Source organism: Synchiropus splendidus, chromosome 3 (genome assembly GCF_027744825.2).
Source record: "Synchiropus splendidus isolate RoL2022-P1 chromosome 3, RoL_Sspl_1.0, whole genome shotgun sequence".
In the NCBI taxonomy this organism is placed as follows: Eukaryota; Metazoa; Chordata; class Actinopteri; order Syngnathiformes; family Callionymidae; genus Synchiropus; species Synchiropus splendidus.
The window spans coordinates 12,569,884-12,595,107 of NC_071336.1; the positions used below are offsets into that span (position 1 = coordinate 12,569,884).

Sequence of the window (25,224 nt, forward strand, 5' to 3'; positions counted from 1 at the left end):
AATGGGAACTTCCTGTGATAAAAGGTCACAGGTTCGATGTGCTTTAACCTAAAATGGGAGCAATATTTTTCCACGTTTCTGTCCAATGCTGAATGTGTTCTGCAGCTGTTTTGTGCACTCACGTCGACTACCAAGGTGTGAGGCTGCTGTGCTGCTAAACCAGTGTGGTGTGTGTGTGTGTTTGCTGAAGCTAGTAATTGCAACATTTTATCTCAGCAGTTATTTTCAGTGATGAGTTTGACCGTCTCCCCAGTGAACCCAAACAGCTAAACAAGGCAATGAGTCACCAGAAGTTTCCAAACAAACTTGTCGCGTCAATGTTAGCGGTGATGCACAGGTGGTAGAACGTCAGAGACACGTACGCACACTCAAATTCAGACGCAATATGTGTCTATTTCACAGCTGTGCCAAACAGCCTCGAGGGACATTAGCGAACACGGTTATACACAAAGCCACACTCTTGGCTTGACAAAGGAAAAACACGCTAGAGTACACACCACGGCTGTTGGTTTCACTGAGCAAGCTGCCAGAGGCAGTTCAGCCAGCAACAGTTGTTGGCTGTAAAATGACAGGGAAAGAATTTATTTTTTCACCCCATGAATACACACACACAGACCTACATCAGACACTTCTCGCAGCTGGTGGCTGGAAGAGCAGTTCCCGTAGATCCGCCTAACACACTTGTTTTTTGAGCTTGCTTGACGAGAAAAGTAGTATACAGAAGCACACAAATATATAGCTTGGCTGGAGGAGACTGCGTCCGCAGATATGTTTACACAGGATATTAGTTGGCTTTGTTTTTTATGACCGCAAACAAAACCTGGATCGCCATCGATTGTCTGCCGGCTTAAAAATACATTAGACAGATGTGTTTTGTTTGGAAAAGCCACCACCTGAGCTTCAATATAAAATGGTCATGTAAAAAAAATACTTTAGACTCCCACTGTTCAGAGGTCGTTCAGTTCTTATGCCATGGGCGATGGTGCCAACTTAGTTGCAGTGTGTGATCCTTTACAACTGCGTAATTTAACTTAATGGACACTGTACACCAGCAGGGTTGGAGCCTCTGTTCCTCAGGGAGCCATCTCTAAATATAAATAATATTCAATGTTAAATCTACTTTATAAGTAAGTAAGTATTTACTATTTTTTACTTGATCTATATGATTTAAGTTTTTTGTGTACAGATAAGGCAATTGATGACCTCTTATACCCTTTAATCTGACAACTGTAAGTGACCAGAAATAGAGGCATATAAAGAGAGGAGTGTGGGTGTTTGGAAGTTTTGACCTAATGTCTTGTCTATCTAGTCAACAAACTTAATAATTCCATGTTTTCATTTCTCTTTGCTTTGTATTTTTCCTCACAAAATAAAAAAAGCCAGTCAAGCATCTGGCTTAAATTCCACCCACACAGATTGAATCAATTCCAAATGTTAATAAGACATTTTCTGTGAAACTTGATATGAATATTTGATGAGTGTAAATGTGGATTTGTTTGGTTTATTCTGGTTTGAAACACTGGTGTCAAGGGACTCGCAGGTCGACTGGAGGAATGAGTCAAAAGTTTCCAAAGAAAGTTTGATTTTCAGTTGTGTTTTTCCTAATTTTTCATCTGTTTCCTTTCTACGAATGATATGTGGTGTTGCAAGGAAGTTTCCAGTTCCCCAACTGTGTGGAATTGTGAGGACTGTGATCGAGCATTGTCTTGCTTAGAGTAAATGTTTACAAACCGCAGTTGAGAGACGGGAGCAACTTCGTCCTGAGGAATGCTGTCACTGTAACAAAGGGCATTCACTCTGCCATGATGAACGTTCTGCTAGTCTGTAGACTGATCCAACTCATACCGTCGCCACCCTCGTGACTCAACACAGTCCTGACAATAATGTTTGGCCCGTCTACACCATACACTCAGCATTTTGAACGGCAACATGTGACTGGACAGAGAAGAAACCACCACGCTAACATCATTACGGTCCTAAAACATGCATTGCGGCAGATCACAACAACGTTACATGGAGTCGTAACAGACTGCGGGGGCAGTGGGCGAACTACATCAGCGTTGCAAAGGTCCAGCGGCTCTGGAAGCTAGCTTTAACAGCACTCACCTGTCTCAACACTTGTAATGCTTTTGCCAGCATCTGTTTGTCAACAGCATCAATTTTTATGATTATTTATTTTTTCTTCAGAAGACTCCAGAGACAGTCTGTAGTTCCGTATGGACTACAAGAGATTTGAAGATTTGCACAGACTTCCCTGTACACGGCCTGCTCCGTACAGAACAAACGATTAAAATGGCAATTCAATTTGCACTTCTTCTGTGCTTCTTGAATGGTGTCGCTACTCTGGCATTTTGATTTGTGGTGACGTTTGTGTCCCAAACCCCCTCCGTCCGGTCACATTAGTTTCGACTGCTTTCTGCTCCCGCCTCCTCTCCTTCCTCTTTTTTTTCCCCGCCACAAACACACACACCTGAACCTGATCCCGCAATCATCCCGCGCACTACTTGAACGCCAGCCAGATGACAACCGGCCTCAGTTCGTCACTTGTTTTCGCCCTGCTACGACCCTTTGTGTTCAACTCAACATCGTGGATGACTCCTCTCCTGACCATAGACATTTTGCCATGTGCTTTCCGTTCGTGAGTTTTAGCTGAATGATCTCTTGTTTTCCAGTGTGTCTGTGCCTGTTAACCTGGTTCCTCTTCCCCCGAATCCTGTGGACTTGCTTCGCTTTCCTGGACTTGCTACACGCTCACGGATGCTTGTTTGATTCATTCGACTGTTGTTTTGGTTTTTGGATTCTGTCTGTTGTATTGAGATTTTGTACCACCTTGTTTTTTCTGCCTCCTTCTTGTGTGAGAAGTAGAGTTTAAATCTGTTAGTGTATTATTTTGTTTGTCTCCTTCTAGCGTTGAAGTTGAGTATATCCAGTTAGTTTTCTTCTCAGTCTCCTCCCTGCTGCACTTGGGTGTCCTGGCTAAGTTCACAGTCTGTCTGTCTCTTGACGCTTAAGCACAATGAATTCACAGAGACTTCTCTAGACAGTCTCATCCAAAACAAATGAAAAGGCCCGCCATTATTACACAGGCCATTCAAAGCAAAACCCATTGCTCCATATCACCAGAGCACGGCTCTCAGAGGGGTTTGTGCAGGAAAGTCAATGACTGAAACAGCCGCCAAGGTTAATGAAGCCCCCCGGAAGCCACTGTTCAAATCCCATTTTAATGGTCCTAGAAGAAAGCGTCGCATCTCAAGTCAAACTGTGCTCAGGCCTGAAGGTGACGTCTGTGATGAAGCGAATGATCACGACGCGGCTTCTAAAGTGCAACTTCTCTGATGCTCCTCACAGGCCAGTTCAGAAGGTAATTAGCTGCCTGATTGAGTTTGGAATGAGACGTTTCACAAAAAGCGGCTTGTTGCAGTTGAAGAGGAAAACACTGCTTGGTTCGGCAAAGAGAGATGGCAATCTGACTGAAGCAAATAGCGGCCACAGTCAAACGGCATTTGATCTTTGTAATTACAGAATCTGCTGTGTTTGAACTCTCAGCACGTCTGCGTCAGACAAACATGCAGAATTAGAGACTCTAATCCATCTGGAGGTGGAAGTGTCACACGTTAATATCCTGCCAGTCCTACGACGAAGACGCCATTGTATTTGCATTCAGTCGCTCCCTGCCAGCTGCACTGTCTTCAACAGCCTGCTATGTGAAGTTTTCTTTCCTATGGTCTTTCCATTGCTCTGTGAGCTATAAATATCTCGGCGTCTGGCAAACTTTCATTACATGTTCACAAAAACAAAGGGGTTGGGAGGTCAAATCCTGCCTTGGTTTTCAGTATTGCAACAAATCCTCCTTCACATGTTCCTGTCCTCTCTCCCACTGACATCCGTTTTGCTGCTACAGCCACCTTCAACACCCACCTCTGCCACCTGCCACTCCTGTAGACAGGCCCAGTGTTCTTTTAAAAAACTCATGCGTGAGTCTCCTCATATCCACAATCACTTCTTCAGGTTCACAGCACTCTTTGTTAGTGATTAGGAGGATAAGGCTTTTCTAAAATCTTTAGATTTAAACAACCTCAAAATCATTATTAAACCGAGCGTGGCACCTACTGAAAACTGTTTCATGAAGCCTCATTCATCATTCCCTATGTCGGCTCAAGTGATGGTGCGATGAGGCTTTTTGAAACATGGTCCCCATTTTCATAGCCCACTAGATGGCACTCTCTGCCCTAAAATCTTCAGAGTTGTACAACCATTTCAATTAAATTCCTTTTTTAAACATATAACACCAAATCCTGAGCTGTGACACTGTCTCATGAAGCCTCACCAGCCTATGACTAGTCTGCTCTTCTTCTCAGTCCTCATGAGCTGCAGACCTTAATGCTCAGCTCATGTTCCACTCTGGCAGTCAGTAGTCCAATACAAGGCTACTTGCTTTCACACATGACATGACTTCAGTTATTTTTCAACTGAATTGCTCAGTTACATAGATCAATAGTCTTATTTGTAATTCATTTAAATAAGAAGTGTGTATATATATATATATAAACTGTATATATGACCTCGAGGAGATTTGTCTCCAGATCCCTGGCTGAGGTCAACATCCTGTTTTGGTCTAAATCAACTGAAATAAACCCTGTTTCTCGAGTTGAGATTTTCCCTTTTAAGCTATGTTGTTTTGTTGCCAGATCAGGCAGCAGAGAGGTGCACTCCAGATGTTTGAGGCATGTGGAGGACTCACAGGAATAAGTGAAGAACTCCAGAGACTGGGTAGCATGAGGGGAAGCACTTGGGCATCTTGAATGAGAGAAAATACTGTGCCTTGCTACCGAAGCTGTTGACGTCTTTGTGTAAGTAGGAGGCAGGAATTCCTCCGTGTCCATGACAGTTGTACTAGATTCACATTCTGAACAGCTACAGACAGACTGAGAGCAGACTATCTGTGGCTGGTACATGTGCACACAGTACCGTGGGGTTCCCAGCAGGGTACCTCTTGATATGCAGGATGAAACCAAACACAGTGTCATAGAAAACAGCTGGAGTTTGACAGATCTGAAATCTAGCTACAGGAGAGACATTTGGTGGATGAAGATTTTTACTAAATCTTTTTCGTACCAGTGAGATGTCCGGGTGGACGCTGCTGCTGCCAGTCCTCTGTTCACAGCACTGCGGGCCAGCATGAATCCCAGGCCCCAGTATCTCTTTAGATGTATTAAACATACAGCAGAGCAGATTTAAGTACAGCAGCGTGAGGTGAACCTTGAAAACCAGCGGCTTCCTATATTGCATGTTGTTTTTAGGATAAATTGATGCTGTTTGTCATTACTGCAGTATACACTGCACAAGAGAGATACTTTACTGTTATTACTGTAAGTGTAGTGGAGCTCCTCACTGGACTGGTGCCAGGGTGACCCCACCTCTTCACCCAAGGGATAAATAAATGAAAAATATTGAATGGATGAATCATTTTAGGGAAAGAATTTGATCTTTAAAGACGCTTTCAGGCCTATAGATTTGTGAAACATCTTACAATTGTTGAATGTTGAACCCTGTGACCAGAGGTGATGCAGGTAGCAGATGAGATTTAAATGAGAAAGATGCCTTCAGTGCTGGCCGAGACACCGCTGACATTTTGCATCTGCCAAGAAACCGAATCTGGAGCAAGGAGAAAAGAGTCAGACCGAGGCAACAGCATGTCTGTCATCGTGCACTTCCGTGCAGGAACTCGCAGACCCTGGCGATGGTCAATTGTTTTTACTGCTCAACAATCTAATTGTTAAATTGGGCAGCACATTTTAGGTTCATTGCGTCGGACTCAAAATGCAACGCTCAGGCTCTTTTTCCCCCCACATTTTAATAGCCATTTTTGAGTGAGTAACAGCTACAAGTGTGACTGAATAAACAAAATTATAATCACAAACACACAAACTGGGCTGAGAACAGCCCATCGTTTATATGGATTCATGTTGTGTTCCAAAGACCCATGAAGACAGTGTCCGTTTACTATGTTACAAGTGGGTAAAGCTCTTCACTGGGGTGACAGTGGCCCCGTAATGATCAGTGGACAGGAGTTTCAAATTGTCATCCGCCCATGTCACTGGTGAAGTGTCCTTAGACCAGGCCTTGCTTTGTGCAAGTGGCTCTAAATGGCTGGAACATATCGGTCACTCTGACTCACATTCCCCCAGTGTGACTGTGACATGAAGGAATAATGGCTTCCGTAAGGTGTTATGAAAAGAGCTATGTAACTGTAAGCTGTTAAAATAATCATGAACAACGGAGTGTGCATCCAGTACATTCGCTCTGGCGTCACATATTGAGCCTTGTCAAGTGGCCATTTTCCTCCTTGTTTGATGCAGAAGTCAGCTATCCAATGTCGCATGATATCGATGATACCAGGGGCCGTTCCCACCCAAGAGACACTTCTAGTATGCAACAAGTACGTGTCTATAGACTGATATATTGTGCAGACATGACTGTTGCCTGAGTTCATGTAACCATCTCACACCAAAGAGAACAAGGCATATATTCAATTTCAAATATTGACTTTCGACATCCTTGAAAAACACTTATTGAATAATTATTGATTCATGAAGCTGAAGAAGCTTCATGAATCAGGTTCCTTATTTTCAGTGCTCAGTAGGTGACGCTCTCAGTCAAAAGCAATGTGAGGTTTCGTTGAATTGGTTGTTCGAATCCAAATACAACTTGTTGAGCACATATGCCAAAAAAAACACTGGCACTGTCGCATCACGTCGAGTTATCTGGCACAAATATCGAGGCGTGTGATTTTGTCCATAGCGTTCAGTTTGCACTGTTTGCACAGGTATTCAAAATAAAATAATATGGAACACAATATTATCATGTATAAAAAGTTCACTATGACAAATGTGGTATCTGGTGCATTAAATATTTCGCCCTTTTTAAAGACATACTGCACATCCTTTCAAATGCATTGAAAGGATGTGCACATGTCAGTGAAGGGACCTTGAATCTTCTTCTCCTTCCCTTGTCACTCCAATATCAGGTGAAAATGTGGTAAGGCATTGACACAGAGCAAGAAAAGAGAGAACCTTTGTTTGTTTGGTTTGACTTAAAGTTGTCTTCTCCAAAATCCCAAATCTAATGTTGCCATTTCTTTAAAAAAGATATGAGTATTTCACAGAAAAAAAAAACGTTCTTCTCCATGTGGCTTGTCTTACAAATGACTTTTTTCAGTACAGGGCTCAGGGAGGACACTGGGAAATGACCAGTTTGGTTATAATGATGGCATTAGTGCTGGTTTCTACGGTAACTAAAAACAGGGTTGGTGCAACAGAACAGATTATAATGTTCCCCAGCTGCAAGACATGATGTTTTCAGATGACAGGAAGGAATCCTCGGGGGTTTGTGTTGGTGAAAACATGATGCATGATCATAACTTCTGACAAATGTCTAAAGCAGGCCAGACATCGCGTCGTCAAAGATGGAAATTCAAAGCATCTTTAGTTGTTTCCTTTTTGTACATGGTTGAAAGAGAATTGCGAAGGCGTGTCGCCTGCCTGAGGAAACACGTGACATCCAGGAGATTGAAGGGCTTAGTACCAAAATCTGAAACAATGTGAGATCAAAAACAGAAACATGGCTTTAAAAGTGCTCTAGTTTCTGTGCAGCTCTAATATCAGGGGGGGAGACTGTTCCAGAGTCAGGCACCAGCCACAAAGACGGCTCAGTCCCTGCGGTCTTTAGCCTGGTCTTGTGGCAGCTTAGGAGCAGGCCCTCGGGCCTTACCTTGTGGGTCTGGCAGAATAGTGCATGTAGAGAACCGGGCGGACCAATGAGCGGACCAAACCAGGATGGACAGGGTGTCTGCTTTTTCTGTAGTTGATAAGCGTCTTGTTCAGCTGAAAATATCATCATTTAAGTGTGTTCTCAGTGGGGGAGCGCTCGCGAGGCTTGATGAAACTGTTGTTTATTTTTAGTTCTCAGTAAACGTGCACACATCTAGTGGTTCTGAAAATGAGGACACTATTTCATGAAGCCTCATGAGCCAATCACTAGTTGTCTGTACTCATTATTGGCCATGATGGGCTGATGAGACTTCACGAAACAGTATCATCATTTTCAGAGCTAAGTAGGTGGCGCTCTCGGTTTAACAAATAAAGTGAGGTTTCATTTAAATGTTTGCTGAAATAAAAAGGTTTTAGAAAAATGAGGACACTGTTTCATGAAGCCTCTCAGGCCATTACCAGTTTATTCTACCAAAGATACTTGCATAGATATGCAAACGTTTCATAAAACACACTTACACAACACTGGTCAGACAAAGAAATTGTAGTCACTGGTTCCTCCTTCAAATAAATACATAAATAAAATGACATGTCTCCATTTTGACCTACAATGCACTTGCAGGTTAATCCATTAATATAGTTTGTGTATTGTAAGAGCCTGAATGGATTTATAATGTTCACAATGCTGCTTGACACTGGAATCAGGATAAGTTATGATGAGGTGTTCACATGATGTGAATTGGAGGTCACTGGGATTCATGATACACTTAACAGACTGAATGTGTTTGAAGCAGTTTACTGATGTGTTCCTTGTACGTTAGAATCGGCTGCTATTTGAGCTGCTCAGCATTTTAAGGTGCTGAATGCATAACTGTAGTGAAGGGCAGATGAAGCTTCATGAAACAGTCTCCTCATTCCCAGGGCCCACTAGGTGGCACTGTCTTCCCTGATATATTTGGATTTCAACGGAAATGTCTGTCCCCTTATCATGAAGCCTCACCAGCACATCATTAACTGAGTCTCATGAGTCTCGAGAATATAGACACAACCTCCCGAAAAAATAGCTGTCAAGTTGTGCCTGAGAAGTAGCAGAAGAAATAACTTCATGGGGAACACGTCCAATATGTGAGCCAGGCACGGCCCGTGACATTACTCAACATTCAACTGATCGGTAGATTAATTGAATTTAAACGTGATCAGATTCACTTGTCTTTCTGGTGACAAATCACAGCATGACCGAATATATTTTTTTGGAAAGAAAACACAGCCCTGTGGCTGGTCTGAGCTCTGAATAAATCTGGCTTGCTTTTGCAGGGGTTTCTTTGCTTGAAGGTTCCAGCTGGTTATTAAACACATCATGACTCTGCTCAACAGTGCGTGTAGAAGAATATCGAGCGGCAACAGCTGGTTTGCACTAAAAATGACGGCAGGATGCGGAAATAAATGTTTGCTAACAAGCTGAATGAATAAAAAGCCTCGTTAAACTACACCTGTTCCAGTCATCTCAAATTTGATTTAAGCATGGTGATCTTTAAACGACTATTTTTTTTTTACTCTTTTGAGCTACACCAGTGTTCATGAAAGTTTGCTCCTCTTTTGGACATATCTCAGCTCATCTTAGGGCACGGATGTTAAAAGGTGCTGAGGGTGACTGGGGAATGAGAAAATGGGGCAATAAATAAATCAGTTGATGGTGATGCTGAGTTAAATGGAGAGTGCATGTGAGGTCCAGTGTATCAGACACTGGAAAAATAAAATAACACACTTTACTGTATTGCATTTTACCTGATGGAAACATTTGCATGAGCTTTAGACAGACTTATTGATGTTGTACACCCGTTCAGCTCCTCGGTGACACGATAAAAGTAAAAAAATAGGATGTCATTCAATTTAATTAAATATAATAATGCTATTTATTTATTACAAACAAATCAAACAATTCAGCCACAGAAATAGTAGTGTTCTCAGGATTGTATTAATTTAAGGGAGAATAGTTAAGTCCTTCAGTTAACTGCATTACAAGGTTAATCCATTTTTAAATCATTGTGATTTTGACTTTTATTCCACTGTGACAGCTCGGAAACATGGGAGAGAAATGACACCTCATGTGGCGCCACAAGACGCAGGTGCATGAAGTACATTTATAGCAGCCAGCTCAGCAATATTGCACTGAAGGTTTCATGGAACAATGTCGTCATTTTCACAATCCACTAGATGGCAGTCAAAAATCACATATTTTTTACATGAAGAAGACCATTTACTGAGCTCTGTAAAGAAAGACACTTGGTCCTATCACGAGTGTCATACTGTATTTTTTATGTATTTTTGACACAAGAAAGTTGTAGAAATGAAGTAAGCGTTACTGTGTCGAGACGCATTGCCACTTTCAAACTTTCAAACACATGAAAAACCACTACAACAAAAGAGTTTATCGTGATTGTTATTAACAATAATAATCATATAATATCGCAATTAATTACATATTATACCACTATAATAATAATAATAATCACTGTCGTTATCATCCTGCATTTCTCACTGTTTAGTTGAAATTGCATTCAAATCTTCAATTATTGCATCATTTTGGGGATCATAATAGTTCAATTGGATGAAGAGCAATATAATTCTTTCATAACATGCAGTTCTTTGTTTTGCCGGAAACGCTAATTATGTAAATGAATTCTCCGTCTTTGGCTGAGCCGTCGACATTTTTTTCTTTTTCCTTTTTAAGTTGGCAATTATCTTGGTAATTACATAATGACCAATATAAATAGAACGTTCTCTTCTACGTGCGTCTCTGATACACTGATCCCATGCTGTGCAACATGTAACTTGATATGTAACTTGAGCCAAGTCCTTCTCTGTTCATAGCAAACCTTATTGAATAGAGAAGCTTAAAATGCCGTTTAATGCGGATTTAAATGCGGTTAAAATGTGGTTTGTCACTCCTAATAAATATGTATTAGCTATTCATAACTCAGTGGAAGAAGAAACAAACATGTTTTCAACTTACATTTGACATGCTCATGGACTGAAGTCAGCTGTAGATTGTTTATTTTAAGTCACAGGGGAAACTGTAAAAAGCACATGGACAAGACATGTGTGCTCCTTTCTTTCGATCATTGATCCGTGAAAGTTATATATTCTCTCTCTTCATTTGTGCTCCCATGTTGGACATAAAAGGTGCCACCATCTTACAGAGGTGCCACTGAACTGTACATAAGAAACAAAATAGGTTGTAGTAAGTCAGTTTTCATGCTGAAATGAATCTTTTGAACCAATAAAGTCATGTCCATGTCTTTCGCACCCTCACCGTACCACTGAAACATCTATCTGTGTAAGTGTAAGAAACAAAATCATCAAACATTCATTGTTGATATGTCCAATTTCATGCTTTTGTTTTTTTTTATCTGCGTGTTCGGGGACTGTGGCTCACTCCTCACTACCCATGAGCTCTTTTTCTTTTCACACTTTTTGAACCCGCTGTCAGGTGCTGACAACCTTTTCTATTCTTAAGTCTTCTTTCTTCTTTCCCTTTTGCTTCATGTCAGTCAGCGCACCAGCCTTCACCTTCACCTCCCCCATCTTGCGTCCAAGCATCAATGTTGATTTCCTCTAATAAGGGGCATCTTTTATTCACACTATTTCATGTCATCCACTAAGTTTTTTTAATTTTTTTTTTTATCTTCCCTCTCACTGAGATTTTCATACTTTGATCTTGGAAATTTAAATTCTGCCATGTGCTTTTCCATATTTTAGTCACCGATGTCAGACTCTAGACCAGGACCTCTAGGGACGGGAGCCCCTGAAACTGATGTTGAGACGCTAAACAGAGCTGACGTGAAGATCCAAATTGTTTTAACTGTAGCTAAGCACGGGCTGAAGAAGCTTCATGAATCAGGTTCCTTATTTTCAGTGCTCAGTAGGTGACGCTCTCTGACGCTCTCTCTGTCAAAAGCAATGTGAGGTTTCATTTAATTGGTTGTTCGGATCCAAACACAACTTGTTGAGGACAGAAAATGCTGCCAAAGGATATGCCCCTGCGAGCTACTTAAACTGAAATGACATATGGAAGATGAGACCCCATTGATTTTAGCAACGTTAGCCTCATTCCTCAAATACTCACAAAGCCAGCAACCAATAGCTTTTCAGGAAATTTGCATAGATTTCTCTCTGTTTTGTTTGTTTTTGTTTTTAGGAATTAAGGAAAACTAAAACTCTAAATGAAGTACTTAAAAAATATTGGATACTTTATTTAGAGTTTTAGATTTGACAAAACACACGACATATAACGTGCACAATCATGATAAGTAACTTGAGCAAAAAAGGTAAATAATAATAATAATAATGATAATAGTAAAAAAGAAAATGACGCCGCTCCGGGTTTTTAACTTGATATTTAGTATTAACATGAAAACATTTGGTATTAGTATTAACATGAAAACATCAGGAACAGCTATGCAAGACCGCACCACAGGCAACTGTGAAGAACTTGCTGAACATCAAAATGATAACTCAACACTGGAGGGTGCCTGGTTTCACAACATGCACAACCCCCTGCATGTTGTGAGGTCAAACGTCCAGCTTCTACAAAAGTCCCTGTCAGCTCGCGGCAGGCAACTGGAAATGGGGAGGAAATTGGAAAACTAGCACATAAGAGAATTCACATGGAACTGTTTGCCAGGAGTTCAATGTATTAAGTGGAGCTGTGGTTAACCTTGACTTTTTCTGGCCTTTCATTGCTTTGTCAATGGTTGTGTATCTGCGTTGCACCACCCTCTGGTCAAAGTGAGAACTGATCCTGCACCTGGCCATTTGAGTGTCCATGAGCTTCAAGGATTTGCTTCTTTAAGCTCTTCAAAGGTATAAGGACTTATACCATAAACCAGCTAGCTTGTGGCATCCAGGGAAGCGGCAGGAGCTCTGTCTGTTAGATCGCTCTCACCTGGTTCAATGTTGTTTAAGGCTAACACTTCAAGATAAGTAACCCTCACTGTGTGGGCTGCGTTTCAGCTGAGCTCATCATCAAATAAGTCACATATATGTTGTAGAAAGGCAGCAGCCAATTAGCATTTGAACAAACTAGAGACGATTGTTCGCAATCGACTCCTGCCACTTGCGACTCAATGTGCGCACTTTGGTCAATACGTTAACCGGAAAGTACGGAAATGACTTCAATAAATTCCGCAGCTCGGGTATGTGTTCCTGCTTGCTGGCTACACCGTAAGGTTTTAACTCACCACAGCTAGTAAAAAGCTCACTAAAATCCTCAGTTAATGTAGCCACCATGTTGTGCAGACCAAAGCCATGGATCAGATTGAAGTGGGTGATCCCCACACGCCAACTTTGACAGGCGAGTTTGACAGTTTCTTAGATTTCATTTTGTCATTGCTGGTCCCTGGTTTATGAAATACATTTCCTTTTAAATGATCCAATGATACATTTTAATATTTAATGTCTATTATATTTAATTAATAGCACGCTTATTTAATTATTGAATGTGAGGTGTATTCATTTGCATTTCATTTGGTTGCATTTGACTCTCCATGGTTTCTTATTTTACAGACTAGTGGGCTTCAGTATGCAGTGTGGCCAGTGACATGTTGACAGGCTCAGAAAAGCAGCTAATAAGCATGCAGCATTCCTCGTGCTCGACCTCTTGTTAGCCGAGGCAACACGCCACTGCAGCACAAGTAGTCCTCAGAGAGTCGGGACACCAATTACATCATGTTTACAGATTACATATTTACTCATCTAGTAAGTAAATACTCTTATTACCAATCGATATTGCTGGGACGAATTGTGACAGTTGGTCAGCCAGTCCTTATTAACCGGTCATCGTAAAGTAAAACACTTCACTGAGCAAAAGTTTGTTTTTGCACCACAAATCCTCAAATTAAAGTTAAATAAGCGATCGAGTGGAACTGTAAAGGAAGTGACCACACAAGGCACCAATTCAGCCACTGCTGGATTCTATAAATATGTTCCACAATTATGACAGCGATACACCTTCCTGACAGTTAAAAGTTGATGTATATTCCACTACATTTTTTTTATGTTTCCAACAGTATATCTGGAAAAATAACTCTCCCCTCTAATTCATAAGATGTAGAGTTATTTTCAACTTTTTCTCTGAAAGTCTTTTTTTTATCAGGAACACATTTAAATACATTTGAACTATTGCTTTATTCAGTTACTCTACAGAGTTATGTCAGCTGCACCAGGATCAGGAGGAGGCTTCCCCCTGCTCATATTTGGCTGTGTCTCTTGTTCCAACACCAAAGTAGCAGTGGGGTCTGTTGTATATTCTATCACATCGCTTTGGTTTGAAGCGGGACCATTGATGTTGCATCACCGCGTAAAGTCGCGAGAGGATTAGCAGCGAGCTCCACACCAACTACCGAAGTTAAAATATTAAAAATGCTCAGAGAGAGAGACGACAGAAATATGCATATGATTTTCAGAATTGATCAATTACATAACCTGGACTCAATTTTCAAGATGCAGAAAATGTTTACAGCTGGTTATTTGAGAACTGTGAACAGAAGATGGATATAAAAACAAAACATGTGAGAGGTTGAGTGGATGCCAAAGAGGTCATTTAAAATCATTGTTTTCCCACGACACATAGTGGACAAAAAATAATACCACTACTAATAATAATTATGATGACAATTCAATTCCAACCCAGTAACTTCTCTGATTCCAGAGCACAGTGCAAGCGCCTGTTTTTCTATCTACTGAGAAAAGAGAGGGACACGTGCTTCCAACGGTTGGAGGGCAGGAGCGAGGGAGGAGGAGAAGGGTAGTGAAGAGTGGGCGCAGGAGATGGCAATAACTGCCAGTCAAATACAGATTACGACGGAATGATGAGTGGAGATAATGAAGGGAGACATTGAGTGAAAAGGGCAGATCGTGTTAAAGCAGCAGAGATGAAACTACATCCGGTTTACTCCAGAAAAGACAATTGTGTGGCTGCATGTGATACCTGCCATCGCCCCTCTGCTGCAGAGGCATGGATGAATCATGTATGGGTGCTTTATGGCCACCTATTTTGTGGTCTCCATTCATTATTTAGCCCTCCTTCCCTCCTGGCTGTGTAACTTTTCTTGTCTCTTTTTCTTGTCCCTTTTTTTCAATGTCATTCTTAGATGTAAGGTCTGGTTTATTCCACTTTAATTAAACCTCTTTTAGCAAATCTCTTTCATCAGATTCCACAACCTATTTCTGTTCACTGACTTTATTTTAGTTTATTTTGTTTTATACTTTTTTAATAGCCATCTCCCACCTGCCGTCCTTTTATTCGTTTGACGTTGGTCACATCAGCTCATCTCGATATACATGACTTCTCAAATCACTGAGGTGTTTCATTTCATCCACTTAACATTTATAAATTCTAGCTTCTCTCTAGACTTTTTAAAAATCCATTTACTTTGTCACAACAGCCCTGAGCCAACTGTTAGCTCAGTCCCCGATCTTCAAATAGACTTCCCAGGGCTTGTTCACCAGGTGCAATTGGCAGTATGGATTGTGGAAGTGAGGTGCATCCAGCAGTTCATCCCATCAGACACCTACACCATAGGAGCTGCTGCACAAAGTGAAACAAAGGGGATGACGATGAATAAATCCCCCCTGGAATTTGTCCATGTATGTTGCATGCACAAACAGAAATTGGCCAATCCCTGGGATTCTGTTGGGGACATGCAACATCAACCATTCAGACCAGTTATTCCTCCTGCAAGAACTGCGAGTGACACTATAATTAATCACTATGAAACACACGTCAACATTTTTTTTTTCTCTAGGAAAAAAAAAATCTTCAATGTGCAGGCACAGAGACACGGGCAGGTGCATTACACCAAGCACTCAAGTCTCAAATATATAATATATATATATATATATATATATATATATATATATATATATATACTTACTACTTTTACCTGCCATGTGTTGATGTGGCCCATCTGTGTTTTGTTACAGTGTGCAAGATTTTCTGCCTCACACCTTCTAGAAGGATGAGCGAATATACAAAGATGCGTGTTGATCTGTCACGATGCGTGTTTACCTGTCTGTGTGTGAGCACATAAATTAGCTGAATCTCAAGTGGTTCCATTGAATTGAAATAACATCCAACAGTGAGTGAAGCATTTGGTTTACTTTACCAGACAAAAGAGGACTAAAGGGGACGGTGAAAATACGTAATACCAATGGGTAAAGACACCTTTCATCCTGTTTTCATGGACTGTTCAAGAGCAGGGAGTTAAGATGCTGTGGCACACCCATAGATTAGTATGTCAATAAATACATGTTTTACCTGTTTTCATGGACTGTTCAAGAGCAGGGAGTTAAGATGCTGTGGCACACCCATAGATTAGTATGTCAATAAATACATGTTTTACCTGTTGCACACGGCCCTAAACATAATTTCAGTCCAGCGCAGTACGTACTGTGAATAAAAGACAGCACAAAGGATGTTGCAGGCAGTTGTGTGCCACACGATTGTTAGCCACAAACTAAAGCATTGCTGGCAGCCAATTACCTCGCTCTCTCGCTGTGAGGGGTGAGAGCAGAAATCACTGTTGGTAATCGCTCAGCATCTGAAACCATCCCACTCTCAGGAGACAGCTGGGAAAAAAAGGCCACGTATTTTGGTGTACAGTAGATGTGCGTGGGTGCGAGAATCTGGCGCAAACTATGCCCAGCTGGAGGCAGTGACTGGGGGCTCAACAGGAGGGCATCAAGCTACCGTGGTTACATTATTGTTCACATGTAAACACCCCCAGGAGACAGTCAAGACAAACACGCTGTAGCTACACCTACGTGCCGTAAGCCTTGACTCAAGTAAAATTCAGGTTAATCTGGTATTTATGGAAATGAAGCCAATACCCTGCTGTGTAATCACTGCATTCACTTCAAGACATTTACTTGCCAGTGGCAAGAAAATAAACAAATAAATAACAAGCACATGAGCAGTCACAGTTCGAAGATGCCCGCCTGAATGGTCATTCACCTTTGTTGTTTCATTGCATCAGCATAGGACACTGATGTGTCCACCAAACTCAAAAACACTGGATAATTACCTGTGTCCGATGGCGTTGGTTTGTCTGTGTGTCTGTGTTCAAAATAGCTTCCATAGTTATAGATGGATTTGGACGACATTTTCAGGGACAGGAAAAGGAACCGATGGTTCTATGCTGGGAGTGATCACCATCTGGACCCTGGATATTTTAAAGGATTCCTGAACATTTTCAGATTCCAATGAAACATACTGCAAGAACACAGTGGACACTCCTGATGTGATGTAGATGTAGGAGACATGTAGTCAAAATATCCAGCTGGTAGACACATTTGTGGCCAACATTTATTAAAGGAGCCCTATTGTTCTTCTTCAGTAATCGACAGCCGTACTGACTGAGCAGCACAAAATTAAAATTCAAACGTAGCCAATATATATTTTGTTAAAGTTTATTTAAGTTGAAAGACAAGGATCACGCGAATGGCCATTGGTCCAACTAATCCAAATAAATAAATAAATATATTTTAAAAATCCCTTAAGCACGGATCTGAAACAATCCAGTTCCTTAAAGAGGATGTTTCAAATGTTGTTCCACAACGCAATAAGTCGCACATCATGATGATGCTCTGTGATGAGCTCGGTGAGTGAGAGGTTACAGTGACATCACATTTTAAATATAAATATTTAAAATCATAGAGAGTTTTGCAAACAGACACATGCTGCAGCAGTCAATAGGACTACAATATAATTTTAAAAGACTCAAATCAGTAGGTTAAATTCTCTTGAATGAAAACAAAACTGACAGCGTAGCGTCAAGATGGAATCACAGATTCTGAGACAAAATCATTCCAATCTTGACCAGACGTAGAGAAAGTGCCTACATTGAGCATGAGAGAGGTTTTGCTGCAAAAACCACCTGCAACTACAGACAAATAAGAAACACTCTGCACCAGCATATGAGGCATTCTGTGTTTGAGCATGCAGGGTAGCGTGTCAGTCACAGCTCCTGGGATATTTCCAAAAACATTCAGCTCATAATTAAACGCAAGCATGAAAGTGAAGCAAGTGAACAAAACATGAAGTCTCTGCGAGCCAGCGATCAATCATCTGCCCAAAAACATCAGGGTTTACACCTCGAAGCATGAGCTGCTGAATACGAGAAAATTAGTTTTGCAATCCACAGCCAAGAAAACTCTGAACATCTTTCACTTAAAGCGCAAGATTTCCGTAGTGCTTTGAATTGCAATGTTTGACTGCAAAACTGCTTTCCTAGATGGTCGACGTTGCATTGCAGACTTGTGCACCCCGGTCCTCAGATCTTTGTTCCACCTAGTCCAGCACACACAGTCCAGCCCATGAGGGTTCAGCTGAAACAAGCAACTAATGTACAACCCATATCCCGCCCCTGCTCCATTGGTATTCGTGTTTGGTAACGTGCCAAAATATAATTGCTTTATCACAGATTTATGCAGTTCAAAGTCAATGCAAAATTAAAGACCACGTTGTGATCTTTCAAAAAGCAACCCCCTGTTCTTGCCTCTGACACTAATAGTGGGATACCAAGAATAACTGCATGGGCCCTTCAGACTGGCACCGCTGCAGTCATCGCCGCAGCTTCTTGATTTCTTGCAGCAAGCAGAGGCTCCTTCATCTCCAACCACATACTGAGTTTTGCCCCGTCTCTTTATCTGGCCCATGGCCTGTCTAGTGGACCCCTCCAGTTTGAAGTGTCTTACTTTCTGCACAGGAGGGAGCCACTCCAATCTCTGCCTCAGTTAAAGTTTCAAACTCAGTTTGCTTTTCCAACTGATTTTATCTATTATCTTACTTTATCTATCTTTGAGTCAGATGTAAAAAAAAAAAGGAGGAAAGAAAATTGTTTTTCTACACTAAAGAGTTCTCACCAATAACCCCTGTAATTATTTGATCATAAGCTCACTGGTCCCTTCAATAGCCAGAACAACACCTTCTCACTCCTAAGGCATCAGATATGTCAAGTATGTACTTAGTGGGGTTTTGTGTCTCAGAGTGACACAGAGGTCAGCTGTCATTGTTGCTTGAGGATGCGCTAGGCTTTCAACTGAATCACGTTTTACCTCCCATGGTATGTCCTGACACTGACATCTCACACACACACACACGTCATGTTTTTTTCTGGAGACATTTCGTTGACTTACATGCTAACTTTTCATCCTAACCATCCAAAACAAATGGCTAACATTAACCAGTACTCTAAACCAAACATAAATTAAATTATAATGACCCAGTTATTTTGAAGCTTTAATCCTCAAATGTAACTTTGTGGGGACTGGTAAAAGGTCCCCAAAAATAGCAAAACGTCCCCATAAGGAGTGTTTTCTATGCGGGATGTCTAAAACATGCATGCACAAACACCGATTTTATTTAGGGTGCACTATGTTGTATCACTTCCCGTGTTCCAGCGTCCCAGAGGTGAGCTCCAGATTTTGCTCCCTTGCAGGTAACTTTCAGTTTTTCCTGTCAAATGTGTCTCATGGACTGTTTTCGCCAAGAGCTTGACCATGATGTAATTCCATCAGAAAACTCAGTTAAAATCAGGCTCATAAACTTTAATTCAGAAAAAAAAAGTAAGCTTCAAATATGAAACAAACTGTCAGGAAAAAAAATATTCCTGATTTTTTTTTTTCTTTTTTGTTTACAGCTTTGAAGTATATGGCCCTGCTTTAGCTCCACAGATACCCGGCAACTTGAGATGAAGAAATGTTTCTTATACCATTGACTTCTATTTAAAGAAGGTTATCGTTAAAGTTGACTCTGATCTTAAAATATCTATTGAGATAAACTTTCTGAGCTTACTTTCCTCAAACTTCTACAGCAACACTATCCGAATGACAAGCACACCAACAAGCCAAACTGCGTGCATCCCTTTGCTTCTGCAGCAGGGACTCATTTACTGGCCACGTCCGGCCCACAAAGATATTTCATTTAGTCTTTTGCCAAAACTAATCCCAAATCATCTGAATTATTCAGTCTAACCCGTGATGTGTTTGTGTATACATCATTTGCCACTGCATGTGGCTTGAGCATTACCATGACGCACAATTCCTGAATTAATCTGATTTTTATCGGATACGATATTACGATATATATGTCTTCCTACGATTATAAAAACGTGATAATCGTCATTATTACCCGTCTCCCCAGCTTCTCTCTTTAAGTCCGGATGCACCCATGAAAATTGACCGGTGGGAAGCTACTGTGGAGGGCACGGTGAGCGCGCTACACAGAGTGAGCGCGAAGCTCCGCCTGTTAGAGAGAGAGAGAGAGAGCCTCTGTTTACACGGAGTGGGGGACGCTAAAATTAGCCACTGTTAGCTACCGACTCACTTGCCTCTACAACGGCGGCATGGTATTCAGAACCTCCGAGGAGCAGACGCTCGTCCAGCGTTCTGAGTCACAACAGCGATGCTTGTTGGAGATGTTTCAAAAACCAGGGATTATTTGGAAGTGGACAAATGCATAAGAACAATCGCTTGCTCAACCTGAGATGGGGTGATAAATTCAAGCGCTCCTTGTCATTCATCACGCTGCAGAGACGCAGGAAGAGCGCTCAAATATGTAAGTTTTATGAAAGGAGGGATTTCTTCTATTGCGAAAAAACAAATACAAAATTGGAATATGTCATCACAGCTTCCAAATCACAAGCACAGAAACATCTTTGCGTCCGAGCCAAGTGCCAGCTCAGCTCAAAATATTGTCGAGCTGAGCTCGAAGAAGGTTCAATAAAACATGAAGAAGGTTCAATATAACTGTTAAATTATTTAAATTTTACACATTGCTTTATTGTAGTTCATTGTTCAATAAAGTTTGAAAGTTTAATGGCAGCTAAATCTTAAGTCGGTCAATAATCATTTGAATAATCGCGATTATCATTTTTGCCATAATCGCCCAGCCCTATTATGAACCATCTCAACTTAGATGCAGTTAATCTCCTTGGTTTTTAATATACTTGATTTACTTAAGCCCTTGTTCAAAGGTGACTTTAAGCATACACTATATGAATAGACAGACATTTATTTATAAGGTGGCTACTTCTGCCCTTACACTCTCTGCCCCGTGGCCCTCGTCCTTACAGCAGCCCTGATCTATGCCATTGTGTTCACGACAATGAACACTGCATTGCAATGCAGTGTTCAAGAAAACAATCAGAGACAGATTTGGACACGGCAAAACACCCTGATTCCTTGTATGAAATATTTAGTAAACCGTTCAGGTGTTTAAAATTTGGCCAGTGTGATTCTCTGTAGAAGTGGGTCACCAGCTGTCAGCTCGGAGTTGCACCTCAGTAAAGCCCTTGTATGATACACTATCTTAGACCAACTCTGTCCCTTCGATTGAATTTGTTCTCACATTCACTGTGCTGCTGTCTAAAACAAAAACCATGTATTTCAGATTGTTCTCCTCACCATGAGAATTTCCATACGTTCGAAAGCTTCTTCAGCTCATGTGTCAAAGCACAGCGTGAATCACCTGAGGCTCAGCGTGGATTACGTTGTCGCTGGTTTAATGTTTAAAAATGCAGCTCGTGAAGAGGACGCGCAAAGATGCTTCAGGCTTTAAGTGTATTTGAGCGTGTCAGCCACTCTCAAGTATGTGACTCTCATTAAAATGCATGGAAGGCTGTCCAGATGTTTTAATTGTTGATGAACTTCAATGTGTTTTTTGAAATATTAATCCCGGGCCATTTAGTTAAATCTGCGATGTAGATTTCTGACATTTAACTTTCAACAGTGCTTTGTGAGGCTTGAAGAGCTGCATGGGTTTGAAAGTCATATTTTTGATCTGATCACCGAAGATGAGCAATATTTGTCAGTGAGATCCTTTTGCTTTAATGTACTGCACATTATTCACGAGGAGATATGGACTGAGTCGGATGAAATAATCAGTTTTCCTGTTTCATACTGATACATCCCCCTTGAAAGCAACACAACTCACGGTGTGTTGCTTTCAAGGGGGATGTATCAGTTTTCCTCACTGTGTAACAACCAGCCCATGCTGTACTTCAGCTGCTTCTCTTCTGATTTCAGCTCACATCTGATACTTCCACAAACAAGTGTTGTGCCAGATAAGCAATGTGGAGTTTTGACAGCATCGTTTCCTCTATTCTGCAGCAGGAGCAGAGCAAAGTTGCACTCTGGGCTGTGCGTTTGTTAGTTTTTATCCACTGATCCGATCTATGCATCACTGTATCAGTCATGATCACATGGAATCACTTTATGTATGTTGCACGTATTGCTCGAAAACAGTTAGGCTCATCTGAATAAATGAAGTTTCCGTTGTAAATCTTCTTGTAAATGTCTGTACGTGTTTAAGGAAACTAATGTGTTGGCATATGCAAAGAGTGGAGGCAGTTTTTAGTATTTCAGGGTTTGCTGTGGCACGACACACTTGATCGCAGCACTCGGATCCGTGTCACTGTACGGCGCACACTGACCTTTCCAGCTCTCCGGGGCGCCGGGACGCGCAGCTCCAGCTCAGCGCCCGCTCTGCACGCGCTGGTGTCCGGACCCAGGAAACGCAAAATGTCGCTCCTCTTCCCTTGTTCACAGAGTGTCTAGAATCACAAGTTGAATTAAAGCAAGGGCTCGGGTTAATTCCTCGTCTCTGGTCCGCCTCGATCTGGAGTTACAATTTCAAATCAGGACGGTCCTGATTCGTTTCGGTCACTGTCAGGAAGCTGAACTGGACCGCACAGCCTGGGTTTAATGCCAGACTTAGCCGAGAGGAGAAAGGAAAGATGGCTTTGTGGAATTGATATTTGAAGCGTGAAAATCAACGCTCCCTCTCTCACTATCTCTCTGGCTCCCTTTTCATCTCTCTCTCCTTCCTCTTCTGTGCGCTCTGGACCGGTGCCGTGAATGAAATAGCTTTACGCGCGGGGCACGTTGACAGCCAAATATATTCCCCCAATTGTGACGTGGGTTCTGTGACGTACGCCTGAGATAGAATACATGATCTCCAAAAATGATAGGACGTTCAATCAATGCTGTTTGCTGTTCAGTGAGTCTACATACATTTCAATCATATTGCAATGAAAAAGACACTAACTGCACGTACAGTCCCACAGAAAATGTGGATAGTGGCATCAGTGCTGCTAGTGGCCATTAAAGGTGCCAGATCAGTCTCATCAGAAAACACATCTCTTTGGCAAATCAACTTCACAACAAAATATGGAAAGGTTTGGAATTGTAGAGTCAAATCAAGTTAAAGTTTGTTTAAAATGGCTGCACTCCGTTAATGTTTCATGTGCTCATGAATTGGTTCGTATTGCAACTGATCACAAATATCGATGTCTGAAGCATTTTAAGCATAAACAAACCTGGCTGGTAATATAGACACACTTAACTCGTGTATCAGACTGAGAAGACTGAACTTGTGTTTCAACATGTCAGTCAGTGAAACAATGTCACATCACATGATATAACCGTTCTATACCTGCTTTGTTTCACCTTTTGAGGGAGAAGCGCAGTCTAAATTTTAAGATTCATCATTTAAAACGGAGAAGCCAATCCTCAGTAGCTCTCTGCAAAACACGGATGCTCACAGATCAATCCACAAGACCATTCAATTATTTGGTTTATAGCGTTCTTCTCTTTAAAGGATGTGTGACCAAACCATGACAATGTTAAACCGATTCAATAGAAGCATGATAAAACATGGTCATAATAGTAGGGTCAATTTGAAAGCGGTGAGCTTCCTGAAGCAGAGCAAAGGTTGCTGACCCTTCTTGCACACAACCTCACTGCTGGCTTCAAATTTGTCATCAATGACAGTCCCCTGGTAATTGTGAGACTGCACCATCTCAGGAGTCGGCCCATCAATAACAGTGTCTTCATGCATGTGAGCATTGCTCCTAAAATCAGTCACATTGTCTTCAGTTTTTGCTTCATCAATTTGGAGGTGAGATTGTTCACACAGTGCAAAGAATCATCTTCTGCTGGGTCATGGCTAGTTTCGCTCTCCTGACACGGAATTATCTGCATATTTCACAATGCATCTACTGTCATGTCTGCTCTGGCACATGTTTGTGTATAGAGTGTGTAACACTGGTGACAAGGCAGCCGAGAGGTGAACCAGTGGACAAGATCATCATCATTTATTTTTACCCACCTTGATCTGTTCATTAAAAAGTATTAAATCCGACCATGTTGTTATTCATCTGAAATTGTTCTCAGAATCAGAATCAGAATAGAATTTATTGCCATGGTCAGTGGGGGTCCCACCAACTAGCAAAGTGCTTCGATCCGAAGATCCGACCTGCACGTCTCTGGGTCCTGGAGACATGTACAGGTCCTGAAGAGGTGGCAGGCTGCAACCAATCACCTTCTCAACAGAACGTACGATGCGCTGCAGTCGGCTGTTGCTCCTGGAGGTGGCGCTGTTGTACCAGACAGTGATGGAGGAGGTGAGGATGGACTGGGCGATGGCTGTGTAGAACTCCACTAGCAACTTCGTAGCTGCCTCAAGAAGAACATTCTCTGCTGGGCCTTCCTGGTGAGGGACCTGATGGTTGGCTCCCATTTGAGGTCCTCGGTGATGGTGGTGCCCAGGAAGCAGAAGGAGCCTACAATAGAAATGGGTAAACCAGCCAACATGAGAGGGGACGGAGAAAGTGTGACTCTCCAGAAGTCTATGATCATCTCTGGGCGTTGAGCTCCAGGTGGTTGTGGCTGTACCAGGACACCAGCTGCTCCACCTCCCTCCGACTCATCTCCATCTGAGATGAGCCCGATGATGGTGGTGTCATCCGCAAACTTGATCAGCTTCACGGACTTGTGGCTGGAGGTGTAGCAGTTAGTGTACAGAGTGAAGAGCCATGGGGAGAGAACACAGCTCTGAGCAGACCCGATGAGGGTGATTGAGGGTCCAAGTGTCAGAGACAGTCGTCCCCAGCCGCACACACTGACTCCGGCTGGTCAGGAAGTCTGTAATCCATCTGCAGAGGGAGTCAGGCACGTTGAGCTGGCGAAGCTTGTCTTCAAGCAGAGCTGGGAGAATTGTAGCTTCATGGCTCAAATGCAATGTTGGATTGTATGAAAGGCAGAGGAAGAGTCCACACATAAAATTCAGACAGGAGTCCTGTCCAGATGCCTAAAAAGCTCATTCATCAGAGCGAGTGTTGCAGCCTCCACTCTCCTGTGAAGCCCGTATGCAAACAGCATAGGATCCAATATGTGTTCAGTCTGGCCGACAATCTCTGTCATGACCAGCGTGCCAAAGATTTTCACGAGAATTGGTGTCAGAGCAATGTGTCTGAAATCTCTCGGGCATTGGGATTTTGGTACAGGAACTACAACTGCATTTTTCCTGGTACATGCTGTCTTTGTAGTGACTTTTTTTTTTTTTTTAGCTGACAAAAATCCGTTTTGATATATCGCCGGGCAATGCTGAAATGGT

The 25,224-nt window shown here is 41.9% G+C and overlaps 1 protein-coding gene across 1 annotated transcript in view; it reads right to left on the bottom strand.

Annotated features, from left to right (window-relative positions):
• The window catches only part of npy2rl (neuropeptide Y receptor Y2, like), a 37,314-nt gene extending 14,641 nt beyond the window's left edge, over positions 1-22,673 (bottom strand). The window contains exon 1 of the mRNA XM_053861190.1: positions 22,262-22,673. The gene's annotated coding sequence lies outside the window, so the exon portion shown is untranslated. The remainder of the gene's footprint in view (positions 1-22,261) is intronic.
• Between the last annotated feature and the right edge of the window lie 2,551 nt (positions 22,674-25,224).